The sequence below is a fragment of the Macrotis lagotis genome, chromosome 2 (genome assembly GCF_037893015.1).
Source record: "Macrotis lagotis isolate mMagLag1 chromosome 2, bilby.v1.9.chrom.fasta, whole genome shotgun sequence".
Taxonomy (NCBI): Eukaryota; Metazoa; Chordata; class Mammalia; order Peramelemorphia; family Peramelidae; genus Macrotis; species Macrotis lagotis.
Window position 1 is genome coordinate 199,676,542 of NC_133659.1, and position 14,101 is coordinate 199,690,642.

Genomic DNA, 14,101 nt, shown 5'->3' on the forward strand with positions numbered 1-14,101 from the left:
TTGCACTAATGAAAACAGAATGAAAAACAAACTACTCAAGAACCATTGCTCCTGGAAATTAATATTTTAACTAAAGCAAGCTTTTTAAACTCAATAACAATTTTGCTCTCTGGTTTTCATATATAGAAACAGAAAAGGCATTAAGAGCTATCAGCAAGTTTGCTGATGGAAAAGTCAAGATCACTGATTTACCTCCTATTCTGGAGAACTTGGGCATCAAGTTAACTAAAGACCTTCAAGAAACATTGAACACCGTTGAGACTGAAGGTAAGAATTTCAGTTTATTTGTTGTTGTTTAGTCATTTTCTTATCATGTCCAACTCTTTGTGATCCTATGTGTGTTTTCTGGTAAAAGACCTGAAGTGGTTTATTTCCTCCTTCAGTTCATTTTACAAATGAGGAAACAGAGGGGTTTTTTTGTCCTTTGCTATTGAAGAGGACCAAAATGACATCACTATGTTTTGAGACAAATTAGTGTGTCTGACTGTGACTGATCAGCCCAATAAGAGCTCAGAATGCTCTACCACAGGTTGGGCACAAATCATCCATGTGAAGACCTGGAGTGGGTACTCTAAACTTATGTATGTCATGTTTCCTTTGAGCTGCTTCAATTGTGCCCTTCTCATAGAGTGTAGCACCTTAACTAATGAGGGTATACTATGCTGGGCAGTCCTGTGTTAGTGTCTCCCATGCTGCACAAGCATTTTTAAGAGATTTTCAGGGTGTCCCAGTATTCCTTCAGGTCATTTTGCAAATAACGAAACTGAGGTAAAAAAGCTTAAGTGCTTTGGCCAGGGTTACAGAGCTAATAAATGTCTAAGAACAAATTTGAACTCATGTCCTCCTGAGTCCAGAGTCATCACTCTATCCACTGTGCTACCTTGTTGCCCTTTTTCATCCATTTACCTAATGGTAATTACCAAGTGGCAATTTCCAAAGTGTCTAATTACATTATGTAAGATTTATTTTCCTTTTATAATAGAAAAGCTAAAATTTCAGTCATTTCTGATGGGGAAGGTGAGTTGTTAGGAGTAGGAGGTTGTTGTTTAGAAACTAATTTTACCTTTTAGAGTAGGAGTGGGGAGGCATGTTTCTTTGCCAAGATAGGATTAGGAAGTAATTCTTCTTGGAAAAAAATGGAGACAATAAGCAGAATCTATTGGTACTGAGGAGGAAAAATGATAAGGAACTGTCTGAAGTGATTCCCAGTATACTTGTTTTCTGTTTTTTTATTGGTCCCCACTTTCATTTTTAAACTGTATTGATAGACTTAATTTTTACATTGCAATAATTTCTGGACATGCTCCTCACTACTTCCTAATCTGAATTTTGCCTTTCCCAAAACTAGGAACTAAGTGGGTTCACTTAGTAACTTAGACAGCAAATGCAAACATGCCACACTCCTAGTCTTCCCCACTTATACAATGTCTTTCCAGTTCTCCCTAATATTGACTTTGCATCACAATCTTTTTTGCAGGGTCTCTTTTTAAATTACTGTGGTCCTTCTGGTTTGGTGAACCAGTTGAGAATATTTGCTAGCCTAATGCTAGTCTCAACTATGCAAGGTCCTTAGAGATCTGGTCCAATCTTTAGCTGGTCAAGAAGACTCTTCACAATCTCATGAAGCGCTTCTCTAGCTTCTGCTTTAAGACTGACCATGAAGGGAAACTCATCACCTTCCAGAATAGCTGTCTACTTTGAGACAATTCTAATAATTCAAAACTTTTCATTATATAGAATCTAATTCTGTAGTCCTCATTTCCACTTCTTATTTCTAGTTCTGCTTTCTGAGGGCAAATTGAATAAGTTTAATCCCTCTTCAATATAGCATCCCTTCAGATACCATACAGTATGATGACATGAATTCAAGTTCTGACTCAGAGAATTATTGGTTCTGATGTTTTGTTCTTTGGTTCTCTCATTTTTAAAAATCAGCTCTAAATCTATGATCCTATAATTCTTCAGACATGTCTCCAAGACAAACATTCTCCTCCCCTTTTATGTGAAACTGCTGTGAAAAAAAATGTTTTTGTATGGCTGCCTTTAGGTTAGGTGTGCACATGATGAATTATTTGCAGGGCATTGAGAAGGGAAGAATAGGAATTAAACTCAACCTATAGAAAGGACTTACCATAGCAATCCAAACTGACATCTTTCCTAGGTTTTTAGGTGCTCCCCAAATTTCCCTGGGTGTTGAGATGTTGAGTTATCGAGTAATTTAAAAATGACTTTTAGGTGGCATACATTTTAAATTAATATATGACAAAGAAATTTGAAGTTTAGATAGGCTAAGGACTTCGTCTGGAAACTTCATTTACCCAGGAATAACTAACTCTGTCTGTTATGTACCTGTTGGCTAATCTATTACTTGCAACTATTGTAACTTATTGCTTGACTCAATTCAGCTGAAATCAAGTTCTCAGGCTAGAATTGAAGAGGTGGGAGACAAAAGTAGCAAGTTCTCCATTTATTTAGCAGCAAGCAAGAGTTTAAATATACTTTTTAGTTCCTGGTTTCCTCCCATACACATGACAATCTTCAAACAGCTAATCAAACAATGCTTCCATGCTCATGGACAGTAGATGATGAGTGAACTCAGAAAGTATACTTTCTCAGGCTTAGTGCTCTTACTCAGTGTTCCAGGAGTTGCCAAACAGGAGGACCAGATAAGGAGATCCAGATAGTTGATTCAGAAAATTAGACCAAGGATGTCCCTGGGCAAGAGGACCACTAGACCATTCCCAGTCTCGCAGTGAGCTCTCTATGAACTCTCAACAGTCCCTTACATCTTTCAGCTTATAGCTACTGGGAAAGGGAGAATGTCTGTACTCCCAGGGTAACTGCACATATCTTAGGATTTCTTATAAGCTGAAGATAATCCCCCCCAAAAAAATTTTTAGAACTACCCTTGATATGAGATGGGCAAACTTTCTATCCACTTCTATGAAAATGCAAATATGAATCAAAGTTGCCAAATCTCTCTTTGGAAAGGAAAAAAATAAACCAGCTTTACAGGTTTTTGAACCCATTGAATATGTGTTGATTAACTTTGTACCAGTTGATAGGCAGTGAAATTTCACTAATGGAGATTGGAAGGAAAACCTATCTGAAGTAGTAAAAAGTTTGAACTATAAAAATATGATATATTTTGCCCTATGAATTTGGTATTATCTTTTTATAGTATTTGTAATTTATAAGTCTTTCAATTCTACACATTTATATGTATTTAAATGAATTCCTATGATATAATAGCATGTTAAGCACTCCACGAATAGCCATTTCCAATGAGCAATATATTAACTGGATAAAATAGTTGAATATCATTAAAATAATAAAATATAACTTTTCACACTCCACTGAAGGCTTATATGATACCTCATTTTGGTACACAATTATAAAAGACCATACCAATAAATTGGAAGCTTAGCAGGTCCCAGTGATCTGGAAAGACTTAGAATATGCTTTTGGTGATTGATTGTTTTGAGACCTAGCATAAAGAAGTCTGGAGAGAATGCTTACTATATTTGTGTGCAGGACAATGAATTTTTCAACCCAGTAATTCTTGACTATAATCTGTTTAGCCATAGGATTGCTGCAATATGCATCAGTGGAGAAGGTATCCATACTCATGGAATCATGGCATCATGGATCAGATATCTCTTTCTCTCCCTCTCACTCTCTCTACCTCTCTCCCTCCTCCCCCACTCCTTTGTATTCAAAATATTTACATTATTCCCCTATAGAATCAAGAGTTAGAACAAGGCAGGAGAACTTCTTCTGGCTACTTCCCTAATTTGCTTTCACACCTAAAGGTTGTGAATCCACAGAGGTAAAATAGGGCTAAACTTGTGCCTCTTCATTTATTTCTAAGACTCTGCTCATTAGCCCCTATTGGTGTGTTTTCCATTAAAAGCCAATAGGTATAATTAGCTTTGGGGAAAAAAATATTCACTAAAATGACTTGGTGAAAACAATAGGTCGTTATGAACAAAATAAAATAAAATAAAATAAAGAATGTTCTGTACTCCATATCAAAATTTAGTTTTTGTGAGAATGGGCACAAACTTAGCATACATGTAGGACATACATACATATAGAAAAACATGTGCTCAAAGAATTCATATCTCCCAGAACTGTCAGACTATAAATCCTTTTTCTTTGGTATATTATTTACAAAGCTCCCCCCTGGGGGGAACATCAGTTTTGGATGGATTTCTTATCACCTCAGCTCCCAGGATCTGTTCCACTCTGTAGGAAATTCTTGCTTTGACAGATGAGTCCTCTCTGCCTCCAGAGGTACCAATCCTAGAAGGTGTTTCCTCTCTAGACAAAATATTTTTTCCATATGTCTTTGTTCCACCAGTGGACTATGTGTTTTAAGTAACTTCCTTTTCAAAGCTATATAGCCAGTGGGAGTAGGGAGAGAAAAATAGAAATATCTCCTCTCTCTCTGCAGGGGGAAATGAGGAACCTCCTTTATAGACAGCTGTTGGTAAATACTCTACAGAACTGCTGTTTTTTTTCAGGCCTTAGCCATTTAAAAACCTTCAAAGGTGTGTCCAATTTTTCTTGGTCAAATGAAGTTGAATTCTGTCAGATAAAGTTATTCATACCTTACAAAGGGATCACCCCCATATTAATACCTCTTTCCATTATTATTTATATTTCCTTTCTATGAAATAATCAACTTTATGTGATATGGAATCCCTATGAAGTAAATAGTTTTTGTTCATAAAAACCTATTGCTTTTACTATGTTGTTTTACTGAATACTTTTTTCAAAATCTGATTATTCCTTGAGAATGTTTTTGAGTCACTTCTTCTAAATGCTTCATATAATAGGAGGGTAGAGTGTGTTCAAGGAAGACTAGGACCTCTAGTGTGAGGGCAGTAAAGTGCTTTTCAGGATCGCTTTCTACCTTTGATGTACACCTGAACTACCTAGCTCTCACCTGTGGCTCCAAAAAATTGTAGCATTCACAGTGGCCACACCCTGTTAAACCATTTCAGCAGAGGGGCTTAAACCATGTTGAGGCTAACTGAGGGGGTGTCTACCCCAAGCATGTTAAGTCTTCCACTGATGGAATGAAAGAATGAAAACAATTCATTCCAGCAATCATGAAAGCAGTTGAAGCAGGTCCTGTGGAGTACTTTGAGATTGGTTAGATAGAAATCAAAGACACCAAGGCCATCTACTGCTTCTCAAACCATCACCAGTTGTCATGATTCTGTCTTGCTACCAGATTTGAAGATTTTGGAAGAGAGTGAGGTCAACGACTTTGTGTAACTGTGTAACTCTGCCTCATTTAAATCCACTTTATGCAGGTTGCAAAAAACACCATCTGTACCATTTTATCATTCCTTTCTCAAAGTCCTGTGGCAACAGGCAAGTGATGAAGCAGCAGGTGTGGATACACTAGGAGCTAAAGTCACAACGCTGCACTCAGATGACCCTAGTCATTCCCCCACTGGAAGCAGCAGTGGTATTCGGCAGCTCCCTGGGTGTCCAAGCAACTTTTTAAGTATTTGACTGTTCACCTCCTTATGTGAGGAAAGAACTATAAAACGTGCTCTAAAAATAGTCTGCTTACCCAACCCTGGTCTGATTACTGTGGCAGGAGGGGATCCCACCCTGTGGTTGAAAAAAAAGTATACAAAAACTTTTTCAAAGAATATTCCATTCACCACTGATGTATGAAATGTGTGAATACTAATAGAGCACACAGGTTCCAATAGACTTGAAAGATAAACAGCTTTTGTTGCAAGAGAACTCATCAGGTATCATATCCAAATATCAGTCTTGAGTAAAACAAGGCTGGCAAATAAAGACCAGCTTGCTGATACTGGAGGGGCCACAGTTAAGGGGAGCACAATGAAACATTTTGCAATCAAAACTAATCTAGTGACAATTACATTACAATGAGATTATTATTTGAAGGAAAACACCATGCCACAATCATCAGTTCCTGTGTTCCCACCATGATGGACTCTGATGAAGTCAGAAAATTTTTTTATGACTACCTGGAGATCTTTATCATTAATATACTAAAAGAGTACAAGCTTTACTTCTGGGTAACTTTAATGCTAGAGTTGGCTCAGTTTACCAGACATGGCAGGGAGTTCTTGGGAGGAATAGAGATGGAAATAACAGCAGCAATGATCTACTTCTGAAGACTTGTGCATCTCATGAACTTCTCATCACAAGTACTGTATTACTTTTATCTGAACACAATAAAACTTCCTGTATATACCCTTGAAGCAAATATTGGCATCAAACGGACTTTGTGATTGTAAGAAGAGTCAGACAGGATGTGAGAGTGGCAAAGTTGTGCTGCACAGAGTGCTGGACTGATCATAGACTCATACTCTTCAAACTAAATATTCACCTTCAATGGAAGCAATGGCCTCAAAGCAAGATTACCAGAAGAATTAAGGTCAAGAGTTTGCCATGCTTCACTGAGTGGGAACAATTTGAAGGGAAAGTTAACTCAACACACAGTTGGCAACAGTGGAGAAGAAAAGTAACAAGCAGTTTTCAGACAAACGTATGCAGCACTGAATTTACTCATCTGGGTCAGGAAATTCACAAATATCAAGACTGGTTTGGTGAAAATGATGGGGAAATATAGAAGCTACTAAATGAAAAAGTGAGAACTTCACAGGCAGCTTATCCATTTCTAAAAAGGTAGAATTTAATCCATCAAAAGTAAAGAACAAGTGCAGGAGGTACAGGACTCTTGGATTAGTAAGAAGGCAAATGAAATTAGGTTTTATGAAGGTAGTAACAATCCAAAGTGCATTAGATGATGCTCTGGAGGCTGTTTAGGACTGAAGTCATATGGTGCTTCTCAGTTACTCAGAGTTGATGAAGTGATAGAGACATGATCCTAGACAGATGGGCTGAACACTTCCATAGTGTTCTTAAGAGTCTGTAATCAGGGTGGCTAGGTGGCTCAGTGGATAGAGCACTGGCCTTGGAGTCAGGAGTACCTGGGTTCAAATCCCACCTCAGACACTTAATAATTACCTAGCCGTGTGGCCTTGGGCAAGCCACTTAACCCCATTGCCTTGCAAAAATCTAAAAAAAAGTCTGTAATCAATCAAGTTCAAAATCAAGTTGAATTCAATCCATCCCTCAGCTGAAGTTCCAACTGAAGAAGAGTTTTTGAATACCATTAGCCTCTTTTCATGTCAAAGAATCTGGTGTTAATTCTATTATATCTTATATTTACAAGGTTGGGGGGGGTCAAATATTCATTGAAAATCTGACTGAAATTTTTCAGGTTATATTGTATGAAGTGATTATCTCCAAGGAATTTAAGGATTTCTACATTGTCCATCTCCATAAAAAGTAAAGGGAATAGATTGTCCTGTGACAATCTCTTTTGGTCATTGCTGGTAAGATTCTAATAGGCTGGTCCTTCATCTGGAAGATGATCATCTCCCTGAAAGCCAAAGCCAGTGTGGCCTCAGAAAAGGTTGAGGAACAGTTAATATAGTGTTTTCTGCCTGGAAAAATGCCAAGAGCAGATCAGAGGACTTCACGCAATGTTTGTAGATCTGACCTAGGGCTTTTTTTTAATTAAAGATTTTATTTATTTTGAGTTTTACAATTTTTCCCCCAATATTACTTCCCCCCCCCCACAGAAAACAACTTGTCAGTCTTTACATTGTTTCCATGTTGTACATTGATCCAAATTGAGTGTGATGAGAGAGAAATCATATCCTTAAGGAAGAAACATAAAGTATAAGAGATAACAAGATCAGACAATAATATATCAGTTTTTCCCCTAAATTAAAGGGAATAGTCCTTGAACTTTGTTCAAACTCCATGGTTCTTTATGTTCTTTATCTGGATACAGATGGTATTCTCCATTGCAGACAGCCCCAAATTGTCCCTGATTGTTGCACTGATGAAATGAGCATGTCCATCAAGGTTGATCATCACTCCCAAGTTACTGTTAGGGTATACAGTGTTTTTCTGGTTCTGCTCATCTCACTCAGCATCAGCTCATGCAAATCCCCCCAGGCTTCTCTGAATTCCCATCCCTCCTGGTTTCTAATAGAACAATAGTGTTCCATGACATACATATACCACAGTTTGCTAAGCCATTCCCCAATTGAAGGACATTTACTTGATTTCCAATTCTTTGCCACCACAAACAGGGCTGCTATGAATATTTTTTTACAAGTGATGTTTTTACCCTTTTTCATCATCTCTTCAGAGTATAGATCCAGTAGTGATATTACTGGATCAAAGGGTATGCACATTTTTGTGGCCCTTTGGGCGTAGTTCCAAATTTCTCTCCAGAAAGGTTGGATGAGTTCACAGCTCTACCAACAGTATAAATAGTGTCCCAGATTTCCCACAACCCTTCCAACAATGATCATTATCCTTTCTGGTCATATTGACCAGTCTGAGAGGTGTGAGGTGGTACCTCAGAGAAGCTTTAATCTGCATTTCTCTAATAAGTAATGATTTAGAGCAATTTTTCATATGACCATGGATTGCTTTGATCTCCTCATCTGTAAATTACCTTTGCATATCCTTTGACCATTTGTCAGTTGGGGAATTTTTTTTTTAATATGACTCAGGTCTCTACATATTTTATAAATGAGTCTGTTGTCAGAATTATTAGTTGTAAAGATTGTTTCCCAGTTTACTACATTTCTTTTGATCTTGGCTACAGTTTTATCTGTGCAAAAGCTTTTTAATTTAATGCAATAAAAATCATCTAGTTTGTTTTTAGTAATATTCTCCATCTCTTCCTTAGTCATAAACTGCTTCCCTTTCCATAGATCTGACAGGTAAACTAGTCCTTCATCTTTTTTATTAGGTTTTTGCAAGGCAAATGGGGTTAAGTGGGTTGCCCAAGGCATAGTTAGGTAATTATTAAGTGTCTGAGACTGGATTTGAACCCAGGTACTCCTGACTCCAAGGCCGGTGCTTTATCCACTACGCCACCTAGCCGCCCCATCCTTGATCTTCTAATTTGCTTATAGTATTGTTTTTTATGTCTAAATCCTGTATCCATTTGAATCTTATCTTGGTATAGGGTATGAGGTGCTTGACCAAGGGCTTTGATACCATTTAGATGAAGTTCCTATTATGGAAATGTATGTCAATTTTGGAAAATTATGTCAAAATTTGGTTGCCTGGAGAAGTTCATCAGTATAATATATCAGTTTCATGATGACATGCTGGATAGTGGACAATGCTCTCATGATTTTCTGATCATCAATGAAGTGATAAGGCTGTGTCCTTGCTCCCATACTTTTTGCCATGATGTTTTCAGATGTGGTATCAAATGCCTTCACCGAGGATGAACATGGTATCAAGATCAACTCCCCCCATTCTCCCTTATCCCATCTCTTTCTTCTCATTTTTCTCTAGGGTAAGATAGATTTCTATACACCATTAAGTGTGTATATTATTTCCTCTCTGAGCCATTTCTGATGAGAATGAAGTCTCACTCATTCCCCCTTGCCTTCTCCCATACCACGTCATTGTAAAAGCTTTTTCTGACTCTTATGTGAAATATCTTAGCCCCTTCTTCCTTTCCTTTCTCTTCTTCCCAGTACTTTCCTTTATCACCCATTGACTCCATCTTTTTACTATATTATACCATTATATTCAGCTCCTTCCTATTCCTTATCTATATATTCTCCTTTTAACTGCTCTTATAAATGAGAAAGTTCATATGAGTTATCAGTATTTTATTCCCATGCAGGAATACAAATAGTTCAACATCATTAACTTCCTCACAGTTGGTCCTTCTTGTCCATCCCCTCTATGGTTCACCTGAGTCCTGTACTTGGAGATCAAACTTTCTGTTCAGCTATGGTTATTTCAATAGGAAAGTTTGAAAGTTCCCTGTTTAATTGAAAGTCCATCTTTTCCCCTGAAAGAGGATGTTCAGTTTTTCTGGGTAGTTGATTCTTGGTTATAAACCAAGATCTTTTGCCTTCCTGAATATCATATTCCAAACCCTAAAAGCCCTCAGTGTAGCAGCTGCCAGATCCTAAGTAATCCTGACCATAGAGCCACTGTAGTTAAATTGTTTGATTCTGGCAGCTTTTACTATTTTCCCTTTGACTTGGGAGCTTTGTAATTTGGTTATATTATTCCAGGAAGTTTTTCTTTTGGGAATCTCTGGATCTTTCTGTGTGTTCTGCCCCTCTAAATTTTGACTAGAGTCACAATTTGACAGCTTTTGGACTTTTTTTGGGGGGAATGGGTTTCTGGGAATTCCTGCCTACATGCTGCCATCTTGGCTCTGCCTATAAATGACAGACTTAAAGGGCTAGGATGAAATAAGTCTCTTAATTTATACAATGGTTTTTATTTTGGACCTGGTCCAGTCACTTCAAAGTGAGACTTGGAAGTTTAATTCAGTTCAACATGTATTTTAACAGCCTCACAGCCTTGAAGTAAGGATTGGGACCACAAACATCACAAATAACAAAAAGAAAAAATTTCTTGATGTAAAGGAGCTCATAGTCTTTTATATTTGTCATATAATTACCACTTTCTGACTTTACTTTTTAATTTGTAGATCTGTCTCTCTAGTTTCACTTATCTCTTCCAAAATATATGATTTTTTCTTATTCTCTTTTTCATTAGATGAGCTGATGAATTTGAAGACCTTTGCTGATAAATTAGCTTCTGTTGAACAATTTCCAGAATGGCAACGTAAGTACAATTTTCAAAATGTGTATGATTGAAACATCTTTTCCTGGGCATATGTAATTTTTATAGGAATTTACCAACCCCCACATTTTTACTTCTTTATTAAATTGTACTCTGTATTTGCTTGGTAAAGTAGTAATGCCAAATCTCTTGCTTCATATTTTTCTAATTGGGAGTGAAATTTTATCCATTTAATTGCTCATCCAGTATTTGCTGGATGCTATCTGGGTGCTATCATTCCAATGGAAATCAGACATGCTCACTAACCTGGAAGGACCTTATAATATAAATCGGGAGGCAAGATATGAAGGTTTATAGAGAAAAGCTAAGTAAAATTACAAGACTATCATTGTAAAATAGTTGTACAAGGAAAATTACAAGGGAATGAATGGTTAATAGTTCACTTTCTCACCAGCAGCCTTCCCACCCTGAAGAAGTCTCAGTCCTAAGTTTCTGTTCTCTTGATTTGTGACTCCCTAACCTGGGCTACCATTAAATAAAGGACCCAGCCTTGTTTACATTGCTTCAACCTTCCTCAACTACTTTCATTGAGTGAGCTCTCCTCATTTTCAACATTCCTTCCATTTCTTTATATCATTATATTCTGATGATGGATCTTATCATCTACCAACTCTTAGTTTATTCTTCTTTCTTTCCCATGTGAATCATAGTTTTCCTCTCTATCTCAACCTCTAACCTCACATTGAAAACTTTAATAATCCTGATGATATTACCTGAAATCCCAACTTCTCCTTATTTCACTATCTTTTATTTTTTATTTATTTATTTTTATTTTTTTATGCAGTATTTATTCTCATTTTGTACAAATAATGTCTTTTTTAAGAGATAAAGTTATTGGTAAGGTAAAGTCAAGAGTGTATTCACTGCTCTCATTTTAGAAATGAAAGAGATCCTAAAATATGTCTTCATATATTTTCAAAATATATCTACTCACCCCTTTGTTTTCATTTAATTGTACATAATAATCTATATAACTAATACTCAACTACTAGAGTCTGCCTCTTATATAGCACAACTGTGGTCCATTCACTGACCTCAACCTTTTCATCCATTTTGTTTGCTAGTCTCTATTGCTTTTTTTCCTCTCCCACAATTGATCCTCAAACAGTTTTTCTGCACTAAAATTTTTCCCTTCTGATTTATGTGTTTGCTAAGTAGGTATTTTTCATATACAGTATTGCTGTATCTTATATTGAATCTCTTTCACAAGGGGTATCTTTTCTTTTTAGATACTAGCTTTTAATCATGGTCCACAAAATGTCAATAATATCAGTGAGATTAAATTTGCCTTCCTACATTTGTGTAGAAACCTTGGAAACAGGAATTTTATTTTATTGTCTCTAGAAGATTCCTAGTCATCACTGATATTCTTCCTCTCATGCCTGTTACTCTCTGTTATTATGATTTGTGATATATATATATATATATATATATATACATACATATATATACATACATATATGTGTATATACATATACATACATATATGAATATTTTTCTCCTTTTCCTTAGTTTAAAGGCCTCTTAGTCACATTGACTGGCTGATTTGATGCACTTCTTCATTTGTCTAGAGGCCACTGATGCTATATCTGAAGCAATGGTCCAAAAATCAGATATCATCTTCTCAACCAGTTCTATGAAGTCCTTTCACCTGAACTCTTTCCCTCTCCCTAAAAATTCTTAACCATTTTATGAATGAAGACAGCATGTAGAGAAATGAGATAGGAAGAAATTTGGCCTAGTCCAGAGTGTAATTGCTCCTAAAGTATTTCAGAAATTTCTGGAGACCCCCAGAATTAACCTCTTCTGCTGCCCTTAAAATGTGAACATCTGTATATATCAGACTTAGAGCTAATGCTGCTCTTTTTGCGCTTTGTGTAACTATTTTGGGCCCCCTCAACAAGGCAGCCTCTGGATAAACCAAAGAAGTTTTGAATCTCTAATGTAGATGGGTAAGTTGGCAGTCAGAGAATGAACCAGCCCTGAATCATAAGCTATGTGCAATCAGATAGCTTATGGCAAATTTTCAAAAAATTTCCTTTATAATCAGGTATTTACTGCTGATCTATTGTTATCCAGGAAAACTATCAAACATGACATGTTTCATCTCTTTTATTCATAACTCATTTTTTAGCTTCTGATAATTCAGGCAAATAACACCTCGTTGATATCAAATTCAGTGAATTTTTTTCTTTTTATAGTGCCAAGGAGAATTGGTCCCTAGGTCAGTTGACTAGCTGCAACCTTAAGAACCTCTGCTCTAGAAATGAAAACATCCTATCCCCCTCCCCCAAATCAGCCTAGTACATTTCTTAATTTCAACAACTTAATGGTTTTGTACTTTTTGTTGGCATATGCACATACAGGAATAGAAGATGTAAGTGATGTTGTAACAAACATCATTGATAAGAAGGTAAAAGTTGATGAACTGATGCCTACTCTGCAGCACTTGGGAGTTAATATAACTGATGACCAGATTAAAGCAATACTGAAAATGATGACACCTGATGGTAAAATCCTTTACCTTCAAATAGCTTATTTGTACAGATTATGTTCCCCTCCCCCTTCCCATTGCAAGCTATAACTCCGATAGGAAAGGAAGAGGGAAAAGGAATGCATCTACTATATAACAGTCACTATGCTAAACAATTTACAAATGATATTTCATTTGATCCTCACAATAGCACCAGGGCAATAAATGTTTTTGTTATTCCTGTTTTTACAGTTGAAGAAACTGAGGCAGACAATGGTTAAATTATTTGCTCAGGGTCATGAAGCTAATTAGTGTCTGTGGCTAGATTAAAGCCCAGTGCTCTATTGGCTGAGCCACCTTTGACAGTAGAAAAAGAGGCTTAACTTCTCCTGCAAGGTAATAACAGTGACCAATTATATAATTTTTAAAAAAGTTGTCAGAGCACTGTCTGTGTTATCACTTTTGAACCCCACAAAAACTCCATGAAAGTTAGGTACTGTTACCACCCCATTTTATAATTGGGGAACTTGAGGTGAAGAGAGATTAAGTGTCTTGTCTAAAATCACATGGTTAAATAAGTTTCCAATGCAAGATATGAACTTAAGGTTTTCTGACTCCAATTATAGCACTTTTACCTAAGATTATATTGGAAGCGGAGGGTGGACTTCAGAAAGTCATCATCAGCTTTTCTGTATAAATTCATCAAAACCCAGCTAGAAAAAAACTAGGAAAATAACTATGGAATGCACAAAATATTTGGAAATCTACCTACCTTGTCACTTACACACTCGGGAACTTTATGAATAAAAGTACAAAGTAAAATAGAACTAAATAATTGGAGATGTATTAACTAGATTAGCCAATATAATGGCAATAATAACACTGCATAAATTTATCTACTTATACAAGTGACATTGT

General features: G+C 36.5%; 1 long non-coding RNA gene across 1 annotated transcript; it reads left to right on the top strand.

Moving 5' to 3' along the window:
- The first annotated feature begins 132 nt into the window (after positions 1-132).
- LOC141511400 (uncharacterized) lies at positions 133-13,219 on the top strand. The gene is made up of 3 exons (XR_012475324.1): positions 133-267; positions 10,624-10,692; positions 13,077-13,219. It is a non-coding gene; the product is annotated as an uncharacterized LOC141511400 (long non-coding RNA).
- Positions 13,220-14,101: the final 882 nt, after the last annotated feature.